Source organism: Anomaloglossus baeobatrachus, chromosome 4, assembly GCF_048569485.1.
Source record: "Anomaloglossus baeobatrachus isolate aAnoBae1 chromosome 4, aAnoBae1.hap1, whole genome shotgun sequence".
NCBI classification, from domain to species: Eukaryota; Metazoa; Chordata; class Amphibia; order Anura; family Aromobatidae; genus Anomaloglossus; species Anomaloglossus baeobatrachus.
In genome coordinates, this window is record NC_134356.1 from 83,736,079 (window position 1) to 83,756,721 (window position 20,643).

Here is a 20,643-nt window from a genome sequence, read left to right on the forward strand (position 1 = left end):
AAGATCCCATCACACACAACGAGATCGCTAACGAGATTGTTGCTGAGTCACCATTTCTGTGATGCAGCAACGATCTCGCCAGCAATCTCGTTATGTGTGACACCTACCAGCGATCAGGCCCCTGTTGTGAGATAGTCGTTGCTGAATGGTCCAGACCATTTTCTTCAAAGGTGATGTCCTGCTGGGCAGGACGCATCGCTGTGTTTGACACCTACCAACGAACTCCTAACACTGTCCCAACGCCCGCCGAAATTATTATACAGGTCGCTGATTGTTACTGCATCGTTGGTAAGGTCTGACTGTATGACATCTCATCAGCGACCTCCCAGCGACTTACCAGTGATCCTTATCAGGTCGTATCATTTTCAGGATCGCTGGTAAGTCGTTGTGTGTGACTGGGCCTTAACATAGCATGAGGCCTTCACATACCTTGTTTCCACAGTCTTTGTTGGAAGACTGTCATTGTGGTCATTCCATATGGAAAATACAGGAACAGCTTACTGAGAGAACACTAGTGGTTCTGTTCAGTACAGGCGCCCCATTGATGTGTCAATACACGTTAGATAATTGTCTACCAAATGCTCGTCTAGCCCACAGCTAATCATCTCAACTTCCCATTACATACCTGCAGTTGTTTCAGTGGGACATAAGTGTGTTTTTAAGGAGAAGAGTAGAATAAGCTCCTGCCAGAAACTTCTGATTGCCGTCTTATTACATATAAGAGTAAAAGGATGGGGCATGAAAATACGGCATCCCTCAGCCTTCTTTCTTAAAGAAATAGCTATGGAACCATGTTTTGAAGGCATCCATACTCATTACATGGTCAATCAGATCTATCAGATCAGTGGGTTTGGTGACCAATAATGTGTATGAAAGCCATTGGTCAGACATCCACAATGTCATAAATATCTTTAGCAAAAAAGGATCCTAACAATGAAAAAAATAATCAAAGTTGTTCCTCATAAAGATCTAGGATTCAGTGGATGAGATAATATGTTCTACAAACCAAACATAAAAAGAGATCCCGAGGTTGTGCCTATCAGCTATTCATCCGGCAGCACTAGAAATTCACTGTGACAAAACGCTACCGTCAGGTCTAGCCAGCACCTCCAAGGCATAGGGAACGGTTCATGTTACATGTCCAGCTTGGATATTCAATAATTGTGCAGCACGGAGGATTGACTGAGGACACATGCACGGATTGCTAAGTAGTCCTTCATCATCTTCTAAAACTTTGCTCTCCTTGTCAGAATAGGCTACGCATCTGGGCCTGAGCTCTGGGAGGGTCTAATGATATTGTCCCAGACTTTTGAAAGTTATTCCAAACATTTTGGAGCATTATAGACTGATCTTCTTGTGAATATCCTTTTGTGTATTCATGCAATCCCACAAAGACTAAAAATATTGAGATCAGGGCTCTGTGAGGAGCATATTATCACTTTCAGGATTCTTTGTTCTTCTTTACACTGAATATAGTTATTAATGACAATAGTTGTATATTTGGGGTCATTGTCCTGCTAAAGAATAAATTTAGAGCCAATCAGATGCTTCCCAGTTTGCATTGCATGATGGTTAAAGTGTAACCATCATTTTAATTTTATTTCATAAATCAATAGTAGACATAAGAATACAGATTTTTGGCTCAGAATTAAGACGTTTGATAATGATTGATCAATCCTCTTAGAGAAAATAGCAAATTTGTCTGATAAGATATTTTATATCTTATTCTATTTTTTAAAACATGCCTAGTTTGCAGCATTTTTACAAAAACATTTGCCCAGTAATGTATATCTAGAAGTATTATTCATAGATTCTGCGCTCAATGCAAAATCTGTATAAGGGGCCTTTTCTAATACCGGTATCTTTTTATGTGGTAGAAAGGCCTTTGAGTCCACTCAGGCAACAGAACTTGGATTTGAGTAACCCTTCATATAGTGTATATCAAAGAAGACTGACCAGTATATCCAATAGGTGTGAACAGGTGCTAGCTTAAAACACAATATAACTATAAAAATACATACAGCTGCACTCTAGAATGCTTACAATGAATAAGGGAACTCTGGTATTGCATTAGTGCTATAAGAATATTTGAAAAAAGAGATACTTAGAGTTGTATTGGCCAATGCATGTGAGCCCAGTAACAACGACAAGGTGATCTTATATATCGGGACCATAACTTGAAATTGTCATGCTGTACAAGGGATTAGTAAGATGTAGTACAGCATATTCCCCACTAGGTGGCAGCAGAGTAGTGAAGGAGAGACAAAGTAACACTGTAACAGAAAGGCAGCTGAAGTACAGCAGAGTAACCTCAGCAGGCAATTAACTGGCGAACCACCAGGGGGCAATAGAGTAGTCAAACAGTCAGGGTCTAGCTGGGACATCAAGTCACTGCAAAGGGAGGATCAAAATCAAGTCAGAAAACAGAACCGAGTCAGAAGCCGGGAGATCAGGTATGCAGAAGTAAACTCAAACAACAGACAGGAGTGGGAAAAAAGAGACTGTAGACAAGAAAACGCAATAGGGCCTTAAATGGTATACAACAATAAAGAAGGTTAATGGAAAAATCACCTATAGGGGTTGTGCCAGTCAAAACTACTATAATAGCATAATCACAGGTCGAAACAGCTGCAGCCCTGAAGAAATAGGAATTAGTAGTTGTCAGGAAAGTCTGGTGTCATGCCGCGCTTATCATTGGTGATAAGCACGGCATGACACCCGACTTTCCTGACATCTACGAACAGACAAGAGCGGGAAGTCAGGGACTGGGACAGACAGACGAATGGGAGAGGGTACAGGTCAGGGCATGGTAACAAAGTCAGATTAAACAGGCAATCTCACCAGAGCCAGTCACAGGCTGCAGAGCAAAACTATAACCAGCACAGGAATGCAAGTGCAGAGACCAGATATACTGTCTCCTGTAAGTAGAACGAGGCTGGTGGGAGTTAACCCCTGACATGACCAGGCCGGGTCTGGGAAACTCTGGAGCAGAGAATACCGGTCCTGGATCAGAACAGAAATGCTGCTATCTGGGTTAAAGACCTACATGTCTGGGCAGAAATGATCCAGCTATAAAGGAGGATGGACACAACCTAGTTATGTAACCCTTTATAGCCATACATCTGATTTGTTCTATGTAATATATTCTAATTAGTAATGGGCGAACAGTAACTATTTGGGTTCGGATTATTCATAATGAATCCCACAATACTATTTCGGTACTCATCACGAATAATGAACCTAATGTAAGTCAATGGAGAACACGATCATTTTTCTTGTCGTGATGAATACCAAAATAGTACTCGGTGTTCGGTAACTAACTATTTTTCAAACACGAATAATTACTATTCGCCCATCACTAATACTAATAAAAAGGCTAATCATTTATTAGAGTGTTTGTTGGAGTAAGCCATAGCTTTTATCTTTGAGGGCCTATGTTAATTATATAATTCAGTGAGTTGCTCCAGGCTATATTGTGTGACCTCTTAGTTTTGCTTTTCTCAGTTCCCTTTTCTGTTATTCTTCATGTTGCGTTGATGAAGATAATGGCTGTTGTATGTTTCAAGTAGAAGAGTTGATTCTCCCACAATGATTGAATGCTTATGATTCTGCTGAAAGCTGAAAGCTGCAAGTGTTTGCATACTTGACTCACTTTATAAACCTTACATTAACATGAATTCACTGTATATTGTGCATAAAACTCAAAAGATAATAATTAAAATAGTGCAAATATTTGCCAAAAAGGATAAAGTCATTAACCAGTAATTAGTTAATGCGATCGTGCTTGTTCTTATTCATTAGTATTTGTTTGCATTGATGAAGATAGGGAAGAAAAGCTGTACAAGCAGTTTTGCTGTTCCGTAGAACATACATTCATTATAATTCAGTTATTTGTGCTTTTGATGTTTCTCTAGGGAATAAAATAACAGGTTTACAAAAATCCTATTAAATGCCAAAACACATTGCTTGTTAAGTGATACTTGTGGTCATCAGTATATTCCTGCAATTTTCATAACGAGCGACGTAGTGAAAACACCGCAGTAGATGTAATATATTAATATCTACAGTTGTCAAGGTAACCGTGAGATATGTGATGTGCAGAACATGTTCAGAAGCAACCAAAAAAGTACACTTTCTGTTGGACTGCGGAGGTTAACATCTAATGCAGCATTTATACAATATGTGTTCATTAAAACATTAAGTAATTTAAAAAAACACATACATTAATTGATAATTTCAAAGTGACGAATGTCAATTAACGGAATCGGCTAAACCCTCCTATTATCCAGGACTTTGCTTATTTTTCCCTATGGGGAAAAGTACGTACAGGCAGGTAGTTGCTAACGACAGACCAGCTTCCTAACTTCGACTCTTCCCTGTTTATAGGGCATCTCTTGCAATGTCAATGTGATTGACAGCTTTCCTAACTGCAGGGTGCCAACTGTCACTCAAGCATGACATTGGGCACTGATGTTGCTTTTTTCCTGTGAGGTCAAATGACGAAGCAAAAGTGCTGGCAGGGGCTGTCCATGTTCTCTCTGAGCCAGTAGTGTACTGCCAATGGTAGCAAGCCATGTGACTGCTATGGGGCCCGCGAGTTGGGGGCCAGCCTCGTTGCTTTCCGTCAGCTGCTTGGTGTTTGCACCTTTGATGATATGTACTTCCGTGGAGTTCTCCTGCTCTGCCTCTGGCTCTACTCTCTGGCTGAATTTGCATAAGCACAAAATACCCCCCTCACTGACATAGCTTTATAGCCAGAGTGGAGCTTTACATCTGACTCAAAAGGCAGCCATTGATGGTTCCATTGCTACTGCTTGCTCAGCCTTGATATTTGTGGGGAACGTGGCCTCTGGTGACTGTGAGTTGGGCCTGGCGTTGGTACTAGTATAGTAGCATTAAGATTATGTTCAGAATTCATTTTAATGTATCAACATGCCACCTCTTTACTTTTAAATAGATCAAGGCTCCAAGCCAGCTATTCAAAAGTGTGGAGAGAGGGAAATGTGTACATTGCACATGAATGCTTTTCCATCGAGCTTTAGAGGAGGTGGGCATTGGACAATATACAAAAAAAGTGTCCAGATATTTGGAAGAGGAGAATAAATAACTCAATTTATAGCTTGTGTAATTTGAACAGCTTGCTCCGTCTGCACAGTTTGCACAGCTTATACAGTTTATGCAGTTTGAGCAGTTTGTACAGTTTGTACAGTTTATGCAATTTGCACAGTTTGAGCAGTTGCGCAACATTCACAGCTTGTACAGTTTGTAGTTTGTGCTGTTTGAGCACTTTGCACAGCTTGTACAGTTTATGCAGTTTGCACAGTTTGAGCGGTTTGCGCAGCTTGCACAGCTTGTACAGTTTGTGCAGTTTGCAGTTTGCACACTTTGTATGGTTTGCACAGTTTGTACAGTTTGCACAGCTTGTACAGTTTATGCAGTTTGCACAGTTTGTACAGTTTGCACAGTTTGTACAGTTTGCACAGCTTGTACAGTTTATGCAGTTTGCATAGTTTGCACAGTTTGCACAGTTTGTACAGTTTGCATAGTTTGCGCAGTTTGCACAGTTTGTACAGTTTGCACAGTTTATGCAGTTTGTACAGTTTGCACAGTTTGCAGAGTTTGCACAGTTTGTACAGTTTGCACAGCTTGTACAGTTTATGCAGTTTGCGCAGTTTGCATAGTTTGCACAGTTTGCACAGTTTATGCAGTTTGTACAGTTTGCAGTTTGTACAGTTTATGCAGTTTGCGCAGTTTGTACAGTTTGCACAGCTTGTGCAGTTTATGCAGTTTGCACAGTTTGCACAGTTTGTACAGTTTGCACAGTTTGCACAGTTTTCACAGTTTGCACAGTTTGTACAGTTTGCACAGTTTGTACAGTTTGCACAGTTTTCACTGTTTGTACAGTTTTCACTGTTTGTACAGTTTGCACAGCTTGTATAGTTTATGCAGTTTGCGCAGTTTGCACAGTTTGCACAGTTTGCGCAGTTTGCACAGTTTGTACAGCTTGTACCGTTTATGCAGTTTGCGCAGTTTGTACAGTTTGTACAGTTGGTACAGCTTGTACAGTTTATGCAGTTTGCGCAGTTTGTACAATTTGCACAGTTTATGCAGTTTGTACAGTTTGCACAGTTTGTGCAGTTTATGCAGTTTGCACAGTTTACACAGTTTTCACTAATGGGGCTGGTGTTAGTGGCAGCTTCGATGTTAGGCCCTCCACAAGCAGGGCCAGGCCCCAGAGGATAGGTGATGTAGATGGGTGTTGAAAGAAGGTAGGCCAAAGAAGGAATTTCAGTGTAACTGTTTTTTTTACTCACTGCAAGCTCGTAACTGGTTCTCCTGAGACCGGCTGGTCTCAACTGCAAGTCCCCGTAGTCCCAGTGCCGGTTTAGTGACCTAGTGGCTTCTTTCCTCTGAACCTGTCTTTAATTGGTGGGTCCCCGTGGCTTGGAGCGGCAGGGGGTCCCCTCCTGGTTGTCTCTTACAGCAGTCCGTATGACGGTAGCCTAAACCCTGTGGGGTTGGAGTCTCTGGTCCTGTCCCCGGTTCTCCCATTGCTACTGTGCCCCGAACTTCAAGGTCAGTGAGGTCCTTGATGGTCCCCTCACGGTGCAGATTTTATCCGGTCTGCGTGGAGCGTTTGCCTGACCTAGGATTCTGTACCCCGTTGGTGCATAGTTCCAGGAGTACTCCACCGTTAACTAACCGCCTGGGCCCTCAGGTCACTGTTCACTCCTGTCGGTCCGTCTGCTCACTTTCACTGTTACCTTTCGACTCCTCCTCACTCTCCACTGTCTGACTGTCCACTGTCTGTCCCTCCCACCTGGTCGTCTAGTGGACTGGATTGGCTCCACCTCTAGGCGGCCATCCATTGGTCCAATCCTAGCCTGGTACCAGTCTATGGGGGAATTTGGGAAAAACAGGAATTATCTGGAGTGTTTGGTTGTTACTGGCACTGGTCTTCTGAGTCCCTAGGGGGTGGGCCCTGCATCCTGGTGGGGATGCAGTACCTTGTAGCTCTCTGATGGCTTCAGGGGCGCTACATATGCCCCTGCTCTGAGCTGGCAGAAATTGGTACCAGACACAACAGTAGGAACCGGGCAGAACTACCTGCCTGTAAGTTCTTGGTCCCATAGGGAAAAAGTAAAGTCTTAGATAACTCTATTAAGTTGCATAAAGTCCTGGTTAAGCTGATGGGGCCTTTTGCCCTTTTACAAAACTTCTTTACAGTCCCAGCCCTGCTAAATATTGCTATCACTCACATAGCTGGGACTTTGGGATTTTACTGGAATTCTGATGCAGAAGGGAGAAAACCTTTTTGCACATCCCCCACATCTAACAACATCTGAGCATTTTGCCTGAAGTCACAGGACAAGCACCAGCACTGTCTGATTACTCATTCAGTTTATATAGCAGGGGCCGAGAAGTCAGCAGAGTAACGGCTTGTGATGGGCAGAGAAAAGCTGCTGCATAGGGAGGAGGAAGGATAAGTTCTCCAGTGCTGCAGAGACAGGCGAAAATGCCGTGAATTGTCTTTCAGAGAGCATGAGTATTGCTGGGATGAATATTTCTCTGGACGGATAAAAGGAAATGTTTTGTATTCATTGCTGTTTTTCCTGATTTTAATCAATAGTTAAAAAGCATCAAACACAGAATGCACAAAAATGTTAATTACTCTTAAGCTGATTAATACTAACTCTTCAAATTGAGAGTAATGGCTGCATTATGGTTTATTAGAATAAACTGATACCAATCAAATAAGCTGTAGTAATGGGTGGAAATGCAGATACCCAGGGTCGACGGGTCTAACCGGGTTTTAAGAAAAAACCTGATTCCAGCTCAGGATTGATCCTGAGTATCTGGCCGGATGCTGCTCCCCAAATAAGTCTATGAAGACCAAAACCTCGTGCCTAAAAATGATACTAAAAAGAGGTAGGAGCAAGCACTTCATACTTCCCAGTCTCTGGCGCGGCTGTAACTGCTCATTCTGCTTCCACGGCCACTTATTCGCCTCATACATATTCACTGCTATCCTTGCCCACCGGAGTCTGTGATTGGTTGCACCCAGACAGCGCCCCCACTCTGAGTGGCAGCGTGTCTGACTGCTTCCAATCACAGATGCAATGTGCGTCTATGGCGTGGTGTAAAATTAAATAAGAATAAAAAAAATGGGCCAGGGTCCCCCCCATTATGTGGCGCTTTTTTTTTTACAATTAAATTATTCAAATAAATAATTTAAAACAGGGTGTGTTTTCCTTCCCCCATTTTCATACCCAACCAAGATAAAGCCCGCTAGGTGGGGGCTGGTATTCTCAGGTTGGATTGACCCATGCTTATTGGGCCCCCCTGCCTAAATATAGCAGACTGCAGCAGCCCAGAATTGATTAGATGTGTCAATCCCAACACTTTACCTGTCTCTTCCCGAATGCCGTGGTACTGTTGAAATTGGGGTAATAAGGGGTAATGTCAGCCCACAGCTGCCACTAAGCCCTAGATTAGCAATTAGAGGCATCTATGAGACCTTCCCCATTACTAGTCTGAATGTGAAAGTAGATAAACACACACACTGAAAAAATCCTTTGTATGAAATAGACAAAAAAGTACAAAAAAGCGCTAGTAAAGCCCGCTTTACACGCTGCAATGTATCTTACAATGTGTTGGCGGGGTCACATCGTAAATGACGCACATCCGGCATCGTAAGGTACATTGCAGTGTGTGACAGGTACGTGCGATTGCGATTGAACGGTAAAACGTTCATCGCACGCACATCGTTCATTTTTCTAGAATTGAACGTCAGATTTTTCATCGTACCCGTGGTAGCACACATCGCAGTGTGTGACACCCCGGGAACGATGAACAGATCTTACCTGCGTTCTGCGGCTCCCGGCCAGCAATGCGGAAGGAAGGAGGTGGGCGGGATATTTACGTCCCACTCAGCTCCACCCCTCCGCTTCTATTGGCCGTTTGCCGTGTGACGTCACTGTGACGCCGAACGTCCCTCCCACTCCAGGAAGTGAACTTCGCCGCCCACAGCGAGGTCGTATGGACGGGTAAGTACGTGTGACGGGGGTTAATCGATTGTTTGGCACGTTCAACAAATTGAACGTGCCGCACATATGATGGGGGCGTTGCAAATCGCATAAGATATTGTATGCGAAATTGCAACGTGTAAAGCTGGCTTAAGGGGAGAGATGTGACATCTCCTGCTCTCACTTGCAGCTTTACCCTCTAGTACTAGCCAGTCCTTATACAGGCTCCACACCTGTTGCCGAACAGGAGAAAAAGTGCAATTCCAGAACTGTTTTTTGTTCTTTTATTCCCATGTTAACTATATAGTAAAACTGACCTGGCAGTATGATTTCCCAGGTCAGTATGAGTTGGTAGATACTAAACATGCTTAGTTTTTTTTATTATTCAACCTCTTTATGACACATGATGTACATCATGGATCGTGTCACTGTAATCCCCGTGGGCTGCTGTGGGCAGCCTGCAGTGATCAGCGCACATGTCAGCTGATTTGAACAGCTGAAATGTGTGCCTGCCAGGTACGAGTGGATGCACGTTCCACTCGCACCTGTTAACCCCTTACATCTCGCTGTCAAAATCTGACATCAAGATGTAACAGCACGTTGCGATAAGCATTCACTTACCTGGCACCATCAGAAGTCACGTGACGTGATCATGTGATTTTGATGGTTACCATGGTAGCACAGGATGATGTGATGACTCCTGTAGCTATCATGAGTCATTTTCTCACAGCCGGCAGACTGCCGTTTGTGAGAGGAGAGATACTTTTGTGCAGATCAAAGCAATGCTGCTCTGATCTACAGAAAGAAACAAACAATCAGACTGCTGATCCTTATAGTCCCCTAGGGGACCTAGTAAAATATAAAAAGATAAAAAAGTTAAAAAAATTAAAAAAATATACACATATTTGTAATCGCCACGTTCAGTAATGCCTGATCTATCAAAATATAAAATCAATTATTTTGATCGGTAAACGACGTAGCGGCACAAAAATGCTAAATGCCAAAATTACGTTTTTTTTGTTTCTGCAAATTTTGTGCAAAATGCAACTACAGTCGATCAAAATGTAGCATCTGTGCAAAAATGGTACCATTAAAAACATCAGCTCGAGATGCAAACAATAAGCCAGCACTGAGCAATAGATCCTGAAAAATGAAAATGCTATGGGTTTTGGAAAATGGCGCAAAAAGTGCGCCACTTTGACAAGTTGTGAATTTAGTTAACTCCTTAGATAAAAGAAAAGCTATTCATGTTTGGTGTTCACAAACCCGTACCGAACTGAGGCATCACACCAATACATCAGTTTTAACAAGTAGTGAACACTGAAAATAAAATATCCCAAAAACTATGGTGTGATCGCACTTTTTTTGCAGTTTTTCAACACTTGAAAATGTTTTGCTGTTTTCCAGTACACTATATAGTAAAGCTTATGGCTTGATTTCAAAGTACAACTCGTACGACAAAAAACAAACCCTTAAGCCTGGTTTACATGCTTCAATAGATCTTTCAATCCGTCGTCGGGGTCAAGTTGTAAGTGACGCACATCCGGCATCGTTCGTGACGTATTTGCGTGTGAAACCTACGTGCAATCAAGATTGAACAAAAATACGGTGATCGCATACACGTCGTTTATTCCTCATACATTGGACGTTTTGTTGCATGAACTTAGTCAATTGAAACGTGTGACATCCCTCATACGATTTTGATGTCTGAGGCTATGTGCGCAGGTGTGCGCTCTGCACCGCAGCTTAAAAAAGGTCTGCTTCAGAGCGCAGCTGAAAAGCTGCGTTCTGAAGCGCCTCACGATGTCTGTCATTCACTAATCTCTGTCAGTCGGTCACTATCTCTGTCCCTCTCTCTCTGTCCATGTCAGTCTATCCCTCTTACCCCCTCTCTCATACTCACCGATCCCCGATCTCCGGCCCGGCACTGCACGGCATTCACACTGCTCCGGCGGCTTTTACTGTTTTGAAAAAGCCGGCCGCCCATTAAACAATCTCGTATTCCCTGCTTTCCCCGCCCACCGGCGCCTATGATTGGTTACAGTGAGACACGCCCCCACGCTGAGTGACAGGTGTCACACTGCACCCAATCACAGCAGCCGGTGGGCGTGTCTATATTGTGCAGTGAAATAAATAATTAAATAATTAAAAAAAATGGCGTGCGGTCCCCCCCAATTTTAATACCAGCCAGATAAAGCCATACGTCTGAAGGCTGGTATTCTCAGGATGGGGAGCTCCACGTTATGGGGAGCCCCCCAGCCTAACAATATCAGTCAGCAGCCGCCCAGAATTGCCGCATACATTATATGCGACAGTTCTGGGACTGTACCCGGCTCTTCCCGATTTGCCCTGGTGCGTTGGCAAATCGGGGTAATAAGGAGTTATTGGCAGCCCATAGCTGCCAATAAGTCCTAGATTAATCATGTCAGGCGTCTCCCCGAGATACCTTCCATGATTAATCTGTAAATTACAGTAAATAAACACACACCCGAAAAATCCTTTATTAGAAATAAAACACACAAACATATACCCTGGTTAACCACTTTAATCAGCCCCAAAAAGCCCTCCTTGTCCGGCGTAATCCAGGATGATGCAGCGTCGCTTCCAGCGCTGCTGCATGGAGGTGACCGGAGCTGCAGCAGACACAGCCGCTCCGGTCACCTCCACACAGCAAATGAAGACAGCCACGCGATCAGCTGAGCTGTCACTGAGGTTACCCGCTGTCACTGGATCCAGCGGTGGATGCAGCGGTGGCCGCGGGTAACCTCAGTGGCAGCAGCTGATCGCGCGGCTGTCTTCATTTGCTGTGTGGAGGTGACCGGAGCGGCTGTGTCTGCTGCAGCTCCGGTCACCTCCATGCAGCAGAGCTGGAAGCGACGCTGCATCATCCTGGATTACGCTGGACAAGGAGGGCTTTTTGGGGCTGATTAAAGTGGTTAACCAGGGTATATGTTTGTGTGTTTTATTTCTAATAAAGGATTTTTCGGGTATGTGTGTTTATTTACTGTAATTTACAGATTAATCATGGAAGGTGTCTCATAGACGCCTTACATGATTAATCTAGGACTTATTGGCAGCTATGAGCTGCCAATAACTCCTTATTACCCCGATTTGCCAACGCACCAGGGCAAATCGGGAAGAGCCGGGTACAGCCCCAGAACTGTCGCATATAATGTATGCGGCAATTCTGGGCGGCTGCTGGCTGATATTGTTAGGCTGGGGGGCTCCCCATAACGTGGAGCTCCCCATCCTGAGAATACCAGCCTTCAGCCGTATGGCTTTATCTGGCTGGTATTAAAATTGGGGGGGACCGCACGCCGTTTTTTTTTAATTATTTAATTATTTATTTCACTGCACAGTATAGACACGCCCACCGGCTGCTGTGATTGGGTGCAGTGTGACACCTGTCACTCAGCGTGGGGGCGTGTCTCACTGTAACCAATCATAGGCGCCGGTGGGCGGGGAAAGCAGGGAATACGAGATTGTTTAATGGGCGGCCGGCTTTTTCAAAACAGTAAAAGCCGCCGGAGCAGTGTGAATGCCGTGCAGCGCCGGGGATCGGGGATCGGTGAGTATGAGAGAGGGCTGCTCAATTCACTTACTCAGGAGTTTAGCGGTCACCGGTGACTCCTTCACTGGTGACCGCTAATCAGGACGCGACACAGACAGAGCCGCAGCATGACAATGAAGTCGGGTGAAGTTCACCCGAGTTCATTCTGACAGTGCGGCTCTGTCTGTGTCTGCTGTCATCTGCCATTCAGCTCTGCTACATGGCTATCTGTGGCTGCTGTCAGCGGCTATGTAGCAGAGCTGAATGGCAGATGACATAGTAAAAACGCATCCCTACACATTACACACGCTTGGCAAGTCAATAAATAAAAAAAAAAAAAAGGGTGCCCGATGCATACGTCACGGAACACATGATCTAAAGGATCGCACACAAAATTGATCAATTTAACATAGGCTACTAACGCACGTGTGACAGCAAATGAGCGACCTATGTGCAATCTCATTCAATCGCATATGCGACCTGGGCGTGTCACATCGCATACGAGATCGCACACCTAATTGTAAGGTGTAAAGCTGGCTTTATATGGCAAGATTGACACAAAAATAAAATAGTTGCGGCTCTCGGAAGAAGGGGAGCAACAAAAAAATAAAAAAAACGGAAAATCGCCCGGAGGTAAGATGTTAAGTGATGAAAAAAAATCTGAAATTTCTCAAAAAAAAAGAATTGCGGTTTTGTCACCATTTTTCAAGACCCATAGCTTTCCCCTTTTTTCGGTATCTTGGGATAATTGAGGGCTTATTTGTTTGTGTCCTTTGCTGAGGTTTTTAATTCTATTGAATGGATGCAATGTTTTGATTGCCTGCTATTGCATTATATTGAACTGTTGCGGGGACCCCCAAAAAAAACAAATTTTGTGTTTTTATTTTTTTCTGTTATGCAGTTTGCTGATCGGATTAATTTTATTTTCTATTTTGATTGATCTGGCATTTCTGGCAATACCAGATATGTGTATTTTTACTATTGTTTTATTTTAAGTGGGGCAAAAGGGGGTGATTTGAACTTTTGTGTTTTCTTTATTTATTGCATTTTTTTTTTTACTTTTTATTGATTTTACTAGTCCCCTTAGGGGACTTGAAGTCTGCACTGTCTGATCATTACTGCTATCCAGAGCAATGCTTCAGCTTCAGCATCCCTCTCAACAGCAGAAATGCTGATCTCCTGTGAATCCCGATGCTCAGATGCCATTCACAGGAACTTCATCATCACAATGAAAGGGGTCATCAGCTGAACCCCGGCTGTCATGACAACCCATCAGCGCTACGTGAACGGGTCACTGTGCAGCTGATGATGGCAGGGAATGGCGTGATCCCCACTGGCGCTTGTCACCATGGATACCTAATGCCCTGCACATGAGGTAAGTGACATAGCTAATCAGGAGAACTATACTACATTTCTATTTTGAGGTATTTGTAATATTATTACTATTATTATTATTATTATTATTACTACACCTGTAACATCTTGGAGGTGGATTCACAGGGCCGTGCACCGGACTCCTCCAGTGAGGCAACCCGGAGCTAACCCCTATACAGGGACTGTCCGATCACCCCACTAGAGGGCCTAGATGCATGGTAGCCGGAATACTAATGTCTCTGGGTCCAACGAACACCGGAAGCCAGACGGATGACTGGAACTGGATTCAGATGCCGGGTAGGAACCGCAGACGGGGTCCGGGTCCAGCGAGACGTGAAGGCTGGTGTTACCAGGTGAAGTCGGGGATCGGTGATGGGTACAGGCTGACGGTAGATGACGGGATCCTCAGCAGACGGTCACCGGGAGACTTCCTGGGGAATCAGCAGTCAGGACCAAGTTAAGATGGCAGGACGGGTTCAGCGTAAGAGACAGGGTTAAACAGAGGCAAGGCACAAAGGGACCTGAACACCTAGCTATGGGAACACGTTGATCAGGCCCCGCCCCCATGGAAAGGAAGTCTTAATATACCCTGTACCTGTAATTGAACATATCCTGTTTCCGGGACGCTGGCCCTTTAAGAAGAGGTGGGTGAACGCGCGCGCCCTAATGCGCATGTGTGAGGCTCGTGTGCCAGAGACCAGAGCAGTAAGCGGTGCAGGAGATGCAGGGGGACTAGACAGAGTGTCCTGGGTCGCAGGGAGACGCCGGGACCGGCGGGCAGGACGCACGGAAGACGCAGAGGAGGGAGAGTGAGGGGGGCAGCCGCGAGCACAAGGACCGGGAACCGGAGCGGTGAGAGACAGACGGCGCCGGGACCCGGGGAGCGTGACAACACCTACTACATATTGGGGTAGAATCTCAGAGATTGGTTTAACCCTTGAAGTTCCTAAAAATGTGGCTTCAATGACATCTCTAAGGAATGACATACCCTCTGGAATATTAATCAAGGCAGAATGGCGGTGACTAGGATCTGGTAAATTTGGCTTGTCTCTTACTCATCTGCACCTCATTGATTGTAAAAAGTAATGTGCATATAGTATATTAGGCTTTAAATTTTATACACCTTTAGAAATTACAAGAACTGTAGATAACAGTGGCTGCTTGAGAGCGAAAAGCACCTGACAAGTTATTTTAACAATTAATTTAAAGAATAAAGGTACATAGCTTTGGAAGCTCAGACTGCGAGCACAGTACATTATAGAAAGATTAGTTAAGTGTATGCACAGTGTGTGTAATGTATGCACAGCATGAGTTTCCAACATCTTTTAAAGTAAAGAGAAAATGTATTTTAAAACTTAACTTTTTTATTATTCATTTTCAGTTTTGAGCACTGTGGTCAGCAATGGTTTCAAACTGAGTTTAGGAGAGGTGTCACCTACATGAGTAATGGCTGTTTACTTCACATTATGCAATTTATATAACAGATCTGGGGGGTATAGAACATTATTTTCAGAATCTAATTGTGTTTCACAAAGCACAGTACATGCATACGTAATGTAAATATATGGACTAGTCTCAATATAAAGTTTATTTCTTGTTCCTCGGTCTCTTTTCTCATATCTATCGGCTCCTTGGTGCATCTGGCTTAGCGCATCAGAATGGGCAGTCATATTCTTACACTACTGAAACAACAATTCCCTTCTTTTTCCTCAGTGCTACAGAGTTCTTTCCCCCTTTCCTTTCTGTTCCTAAATAGCCCCACCTCAGAGAGTTATCATCAAGCTAATCTAAAGGTGCAAATGTCCCTTGTACACTGTTTGCTCCTTTAGAGTACTGGCTAGTTTTACTTTTTGTCATCACATCAGTATAGTTGGTTGTTTTTCATCATTAGCTGGTTATAACAATCCCCAACTCTCTAACTTTATTGATGCATATGGCCGAAAATAATCCTCTGCCATATGTATTGCTAGTGTACCGCCCCGTGCTCGGCGGCAGACGAGCCGCTCGGATCCGGGCTCGCTGGTGGGTGGCTCGAATGTCTCTGGACCCGGGGGTCCTGTGGTCACTCCGATCTGAAAGGGGCTGGCGGTTTAGGGGACGTAGGTGTATGGCCGGAGCCGTGTTAAGTTCGTGACGCCACACACAGGTTTTGGTGAAGGTGGACACCACTGCTGCAGTTATGGGGCATCCGGGGGAGATGTTGCGCAGCAAGTTGTTAACCTTTCCATGGGTAGGGATAGTGGCCCCGGGACCCGTTGGGGGAGTAGTTGGGCGGTGCAGGTTGATGGGCGGCCGGAGGGCACTGATGTACTCACGATTAGTAACACACACAAGTCTCTGATAAACCAAGATGATGGTGGTCGTGCCCGCAGCCGGCTGCAGTCTGGTCCTCCACCCAGTTGGTGGTCTCTGCCTTTCTCCTGTACCTGTTTTGTGATGATGGACTACCTGCGCCTGCATTGTCAGGAGTCCACTCCCCGGCTTGTGGATGTCGAAAGAGCCCTTTGCCCGCAGACGCTGGCCTGTGGGATCTCTCTGCCGTGGCTGTGGTTGTTGGGCTGTTGTCTTCAGTCGGGACTTTTTGTGTGGGAAAGGGCCTATAGTCCTGGCCGCAATCAGTTAATTAGCTAGCCCCCAGTAGCTTCTGGACCTAGCTTCAGGGTCTAAGTACCCCCCTTTGTGCTCCGGTTTCCAGTCGGTTCCCCGGGTCGGTACCGGTGGGCTACTACCCTATCCCAGTCCACCATGGTTCCACCGAGCCGTCTTCCCGGCTCCTGCAGGCAGAGGTGTTACGAGGGGGACCCGGGGAAGCGTGCCAAGATGGGAAATGGACTGCTTCCGCCGGTCAAGGTCCACTGTGCGGTGTAAGGGACCGCCGCTATGGTGGGTGAAGAGTGAGCGGGTTGCTGCTAGCGATCGTCTGGAATGTCACAGACGATCTATGTACACCGATCTGCCCTAACCCGTGAGGGTTGTATGGCACAGATCTCACGGCTCGGTGTACCTGTTGCACGGGGAAGCACAGAGGTGCCCACGCACGTGTGCCAGTGGAAGTCACGAGAATATGGCACGAGGGTAGCACAGAGGTGCCCACGCACGTGTGCTTTCAATAACCAGGTGAGTCCAATGGAGACTTGAGGAGCTCACCTGGGACAGGAACACGGCCTGTTGACGGGGGTACTGCCGGAGCAGCAAGGCAGGAACACGGCCTGCAAACGAGGTACTGCCGGAGCAGCAAGGGCCAAGCCCACAAGAGACAGTAATGCCTGAGCAGTGGCGTGGCAGCACGCTGCCAGACATCCAAACATAGAAGGACGGTCGCGCGCCGCCATGATGGCAGGGGGAGCTTTTAAGGAGGTGCAGCTCCACCCGAGGGTGGGCGCGAGGCGGAGATGACGGACTTGACCCAATCAGGGTCCACGACGTTCCAGCCTGGCCAGTCAGGATTCACCACGTCACCAGCCTTGTCATCAAGCCGTGTGACGTCAGTGAGCGAATCAGGACCCACCACGCATTGCACATGCTCACCCTCCTGCCTCTGGGAAATAGAGGCGGGATCCTCGGTCTCACAATGTGGAGAGATAACGGGAATCTCACTGCTTCCCTGAGCAGTAAACCTCTGCACATTGCGCAGCCTCGCAGACCTTCGGGGCCGCTGAGCAGGAGAGTCTGCGGCAGGCCAGGAATGGGAGACCGCTTCACTCCTTGTAACAGGAGAACCACTAGGTGTCACCCTTCTGCTGCCTCTCTGAGACGGTATCTCCTGCACACTGCGCAGTCTGGCAGACCTTCGGCGCTGCTGAGCAGGAGTGCTCGTGGCAGGCAAGGAATGGGAGACTGCCTCAGTCCTTGCCTCAGGAGAGCCACGAGATGTAACACAGAGGCCTCCGTATGCCTCCTAGTCAAAGGTGCCTGGGCTCCTACCCTGGCACCTGTCAGTCTGCTACAGGCCTGTCACACAGGCCTGACCTCCTCCACTCAACTCCCAAACTCAACTCTCAGACTGAACTCCTTTGTCAAACTGCACTGTTTTCCTGCCTCAGGCTCTCTGAACTCCTCGGTGGGCATGCCAATCATCTGGCTCTGCCCCCTGGTGTGTCCATCAAGCACTAAGGGAGGTGACTAGGGTTTAAATGGTTGGATGCTGACACCTTGTTAGGGGACTGGTGTAGTGCGGGGCTCTATCTGTGACTACCTGGCTTGTCCAGGGCGTCACAATAGGACAATATTTGGAATCTCACATTGCTGGTCTCCCAGCAGCAGGTTAAAAACATAGCGTAATTAAACTCAGCCCCTTTACAGAAAAGCCCGCCCACAAAGTATAGCCTTTCGGCCTCTCTATATAGAGCCCCATTTTCAGTACATCACTCCTTTCAAGATCCTGTAGTATATTTTTCTTCTCATCCTCAGTTTACACAGGCCTATCTTGTAAAATATCACTCCTCTCAGCCCCTGCACACAAAGTATTTGCTATATAATAGATCTCCTCTTAGCCACATGAATACAGCCAATCCCACAGTATATTGCTTTTTTGAGTTACCACCACTCATGTATACCGGTGCTTCCTGGTAAGAGCTCACAGTATGTAATGAGGGAGGCTCTTCCTCTTCGTGTGACATCCTCAGAGATGGGCAAAATGATTTGTAGGTCAGTAGTCTATAGGTCAAGAGTCTCTTACCTTCCAGGATTGCCAATGTGGCATTTGATTAGCCAAGCTAGTGCTACATCATCATGTCTAGACATCATCTCTCACAGTAGAAGCTCCATTCTAGACACAGCACAGCTAGGCTGGCAGGATACTGGATGAGAGAAAGACTATACTGCATATGGTCATCCATTAGCTGGAACTTCTAAAGAACAAATCCAATGGGAATTGATGGGTAAATAGTCCTGAAGGATTCTCCTTAGGGGGAAGGTAGGTGCAAAAAGGGGCAGATTTTAAAAATGGGTTATAATTCCACAAAAATAATAAATATTTGTGTACATTATTAGTAAACTACATTTTGATATTGGGAATAACCCTTTAAGAAAACATGGAGCTCTGTGTCAGAGTTCCGGGATTTCCAGTTTTCTTTTAAAGGATCTTGCCCTTTGTTAACATGGAGTTTTCGGTTCTGTTGCCCTACTTCCTGTTCATCTGTTTAAAAGCCGCCCCTAAGCTTAGTCTAGTTGCCTGAGTATACTGCTTCCTGTGTACTCCTGCCCTGCTGCTCTCATCTCCTGATTGCTATTTGGATCCGGTTGAAACACCTGACACCAGCTCTGGACTTCACCTCTCATCCAACTGTGCTCGGACTCTGTCTGCCGTCTCTGGTCAGCACTTCTGCCCGGTCCCTTCCGTTCATATCCACCCTAGGACTCACATCACGTACGGACATTTTTTGGACTATATCTGTTGCCCTTTTGTGTCCTGGCTGCTGTACATTTGGGCCTTCTGGGGTGATTGCTGGACTGCCCCTGTATAGGGGTTCGCTTCTGGCAGTCTCCCTGGGGGAGTCCAGTGCGCGGCCTCGGGAATTCCCCTTTGCTCTGAACCCGGCAGGTATTTACTGTGTTTATGTTCCACTGTGTATATTCTGTTCTGTGTACATATTGCGGTTACATATTACTGTGTATATTTTGTTCTGTTTACATATTGCGGTTACTTATTATTGTGTATATTCTGTTCTGTGCACATATTGCGGTTACATATTATAAAACGTCTTTTGCACCAAGAACATGTCTCTGGTTGTCATTGCCCTAACGCAATCGAAATCTTCAGTACATACAATAGTATTACACTCTGTCTATGTTAATTATTTTGTGTGAACATGCTTAATTTTATGTCAGAAAAACAATCTATAATAAGATTAAAAAAGTTACATGAAGGAATGAGAGGCATTAAACTAATATATCAATTTACAGGACATATTGCTGGTGAAATAAGTAAGTATTGAACATGTCACCTATTTTCTAAGAAAATATATTTCTAAAGGTGATATTGAAATGAATTTCTCACCAGATGGTGTAAACAACCCATTCAATTTATACAGGGATAGAAATCAACCCATAGATGTCCATAAAATAAGTTATGTGTCATGTTTAGAAACTACACAGGAAAAAAGTATTAAAGACATGCAGAAAGAGAAGTGCAAAATCCATGGAAAGTCATGATACCAGCTGAAATGTATCACTAATTAGAATCCAGTCCTGCCACTTATTGAAAAATAATATCAGTTGGTTCAATTGAATGCCTATAAAAAATGTCTCATTTCCAAGGTGCCACACAAAAAACATCTCTTGGTGGGTAATACCAGTGAGCTGTCTCAAGACCTAAGCAACCTTATTGTTGCAAAAAATACTGATGGCATTGGTTATAGAAGATTTTCTAAACTACTGGATATTCCAGGGAGTATGGTTGAGACCATAATCTGAAAGTGGAAAGAACCTAATGTCACCGTAAACTGTCCAGAATCAGGTGCTTCCCGCAAGATTTCAGACTGAATAGTCAAAACAAGAATTGTCCAAGAGCTTAGAACCACCTGTGGAGAGCTACACCAAGACCTGGACCTGGCCACTATTGCTTGATGTGATGTCAGCTGCAGGACTGTCACAGTGATGTGCATCTTGCGTGGGAGCGGATAGGAGCTTCTCTTTGCAACTGCTGAATATCGGTACTTATATTAAAGCACTGCACAGATTCTATTTATGGAG

The 20,643-nt window shown here is 45.2% G+C and overlaps 1 protein-coding gene across 2 annotated transcripts in view; it reads left to right on the plus strand.

Moving 5' to 3' along the window:
- GABRA1 (gamma-aminobutyric acid type A receptor subunit alpha1) overlaps nucleotides 1-20,643 on the plus strand; it is a 271,201-nt gene that overhangs the window by 230,113 nt on the left and 20,445 nt on the right. The gene's annotated exons all lie outside the window — the stretch shown is intronic.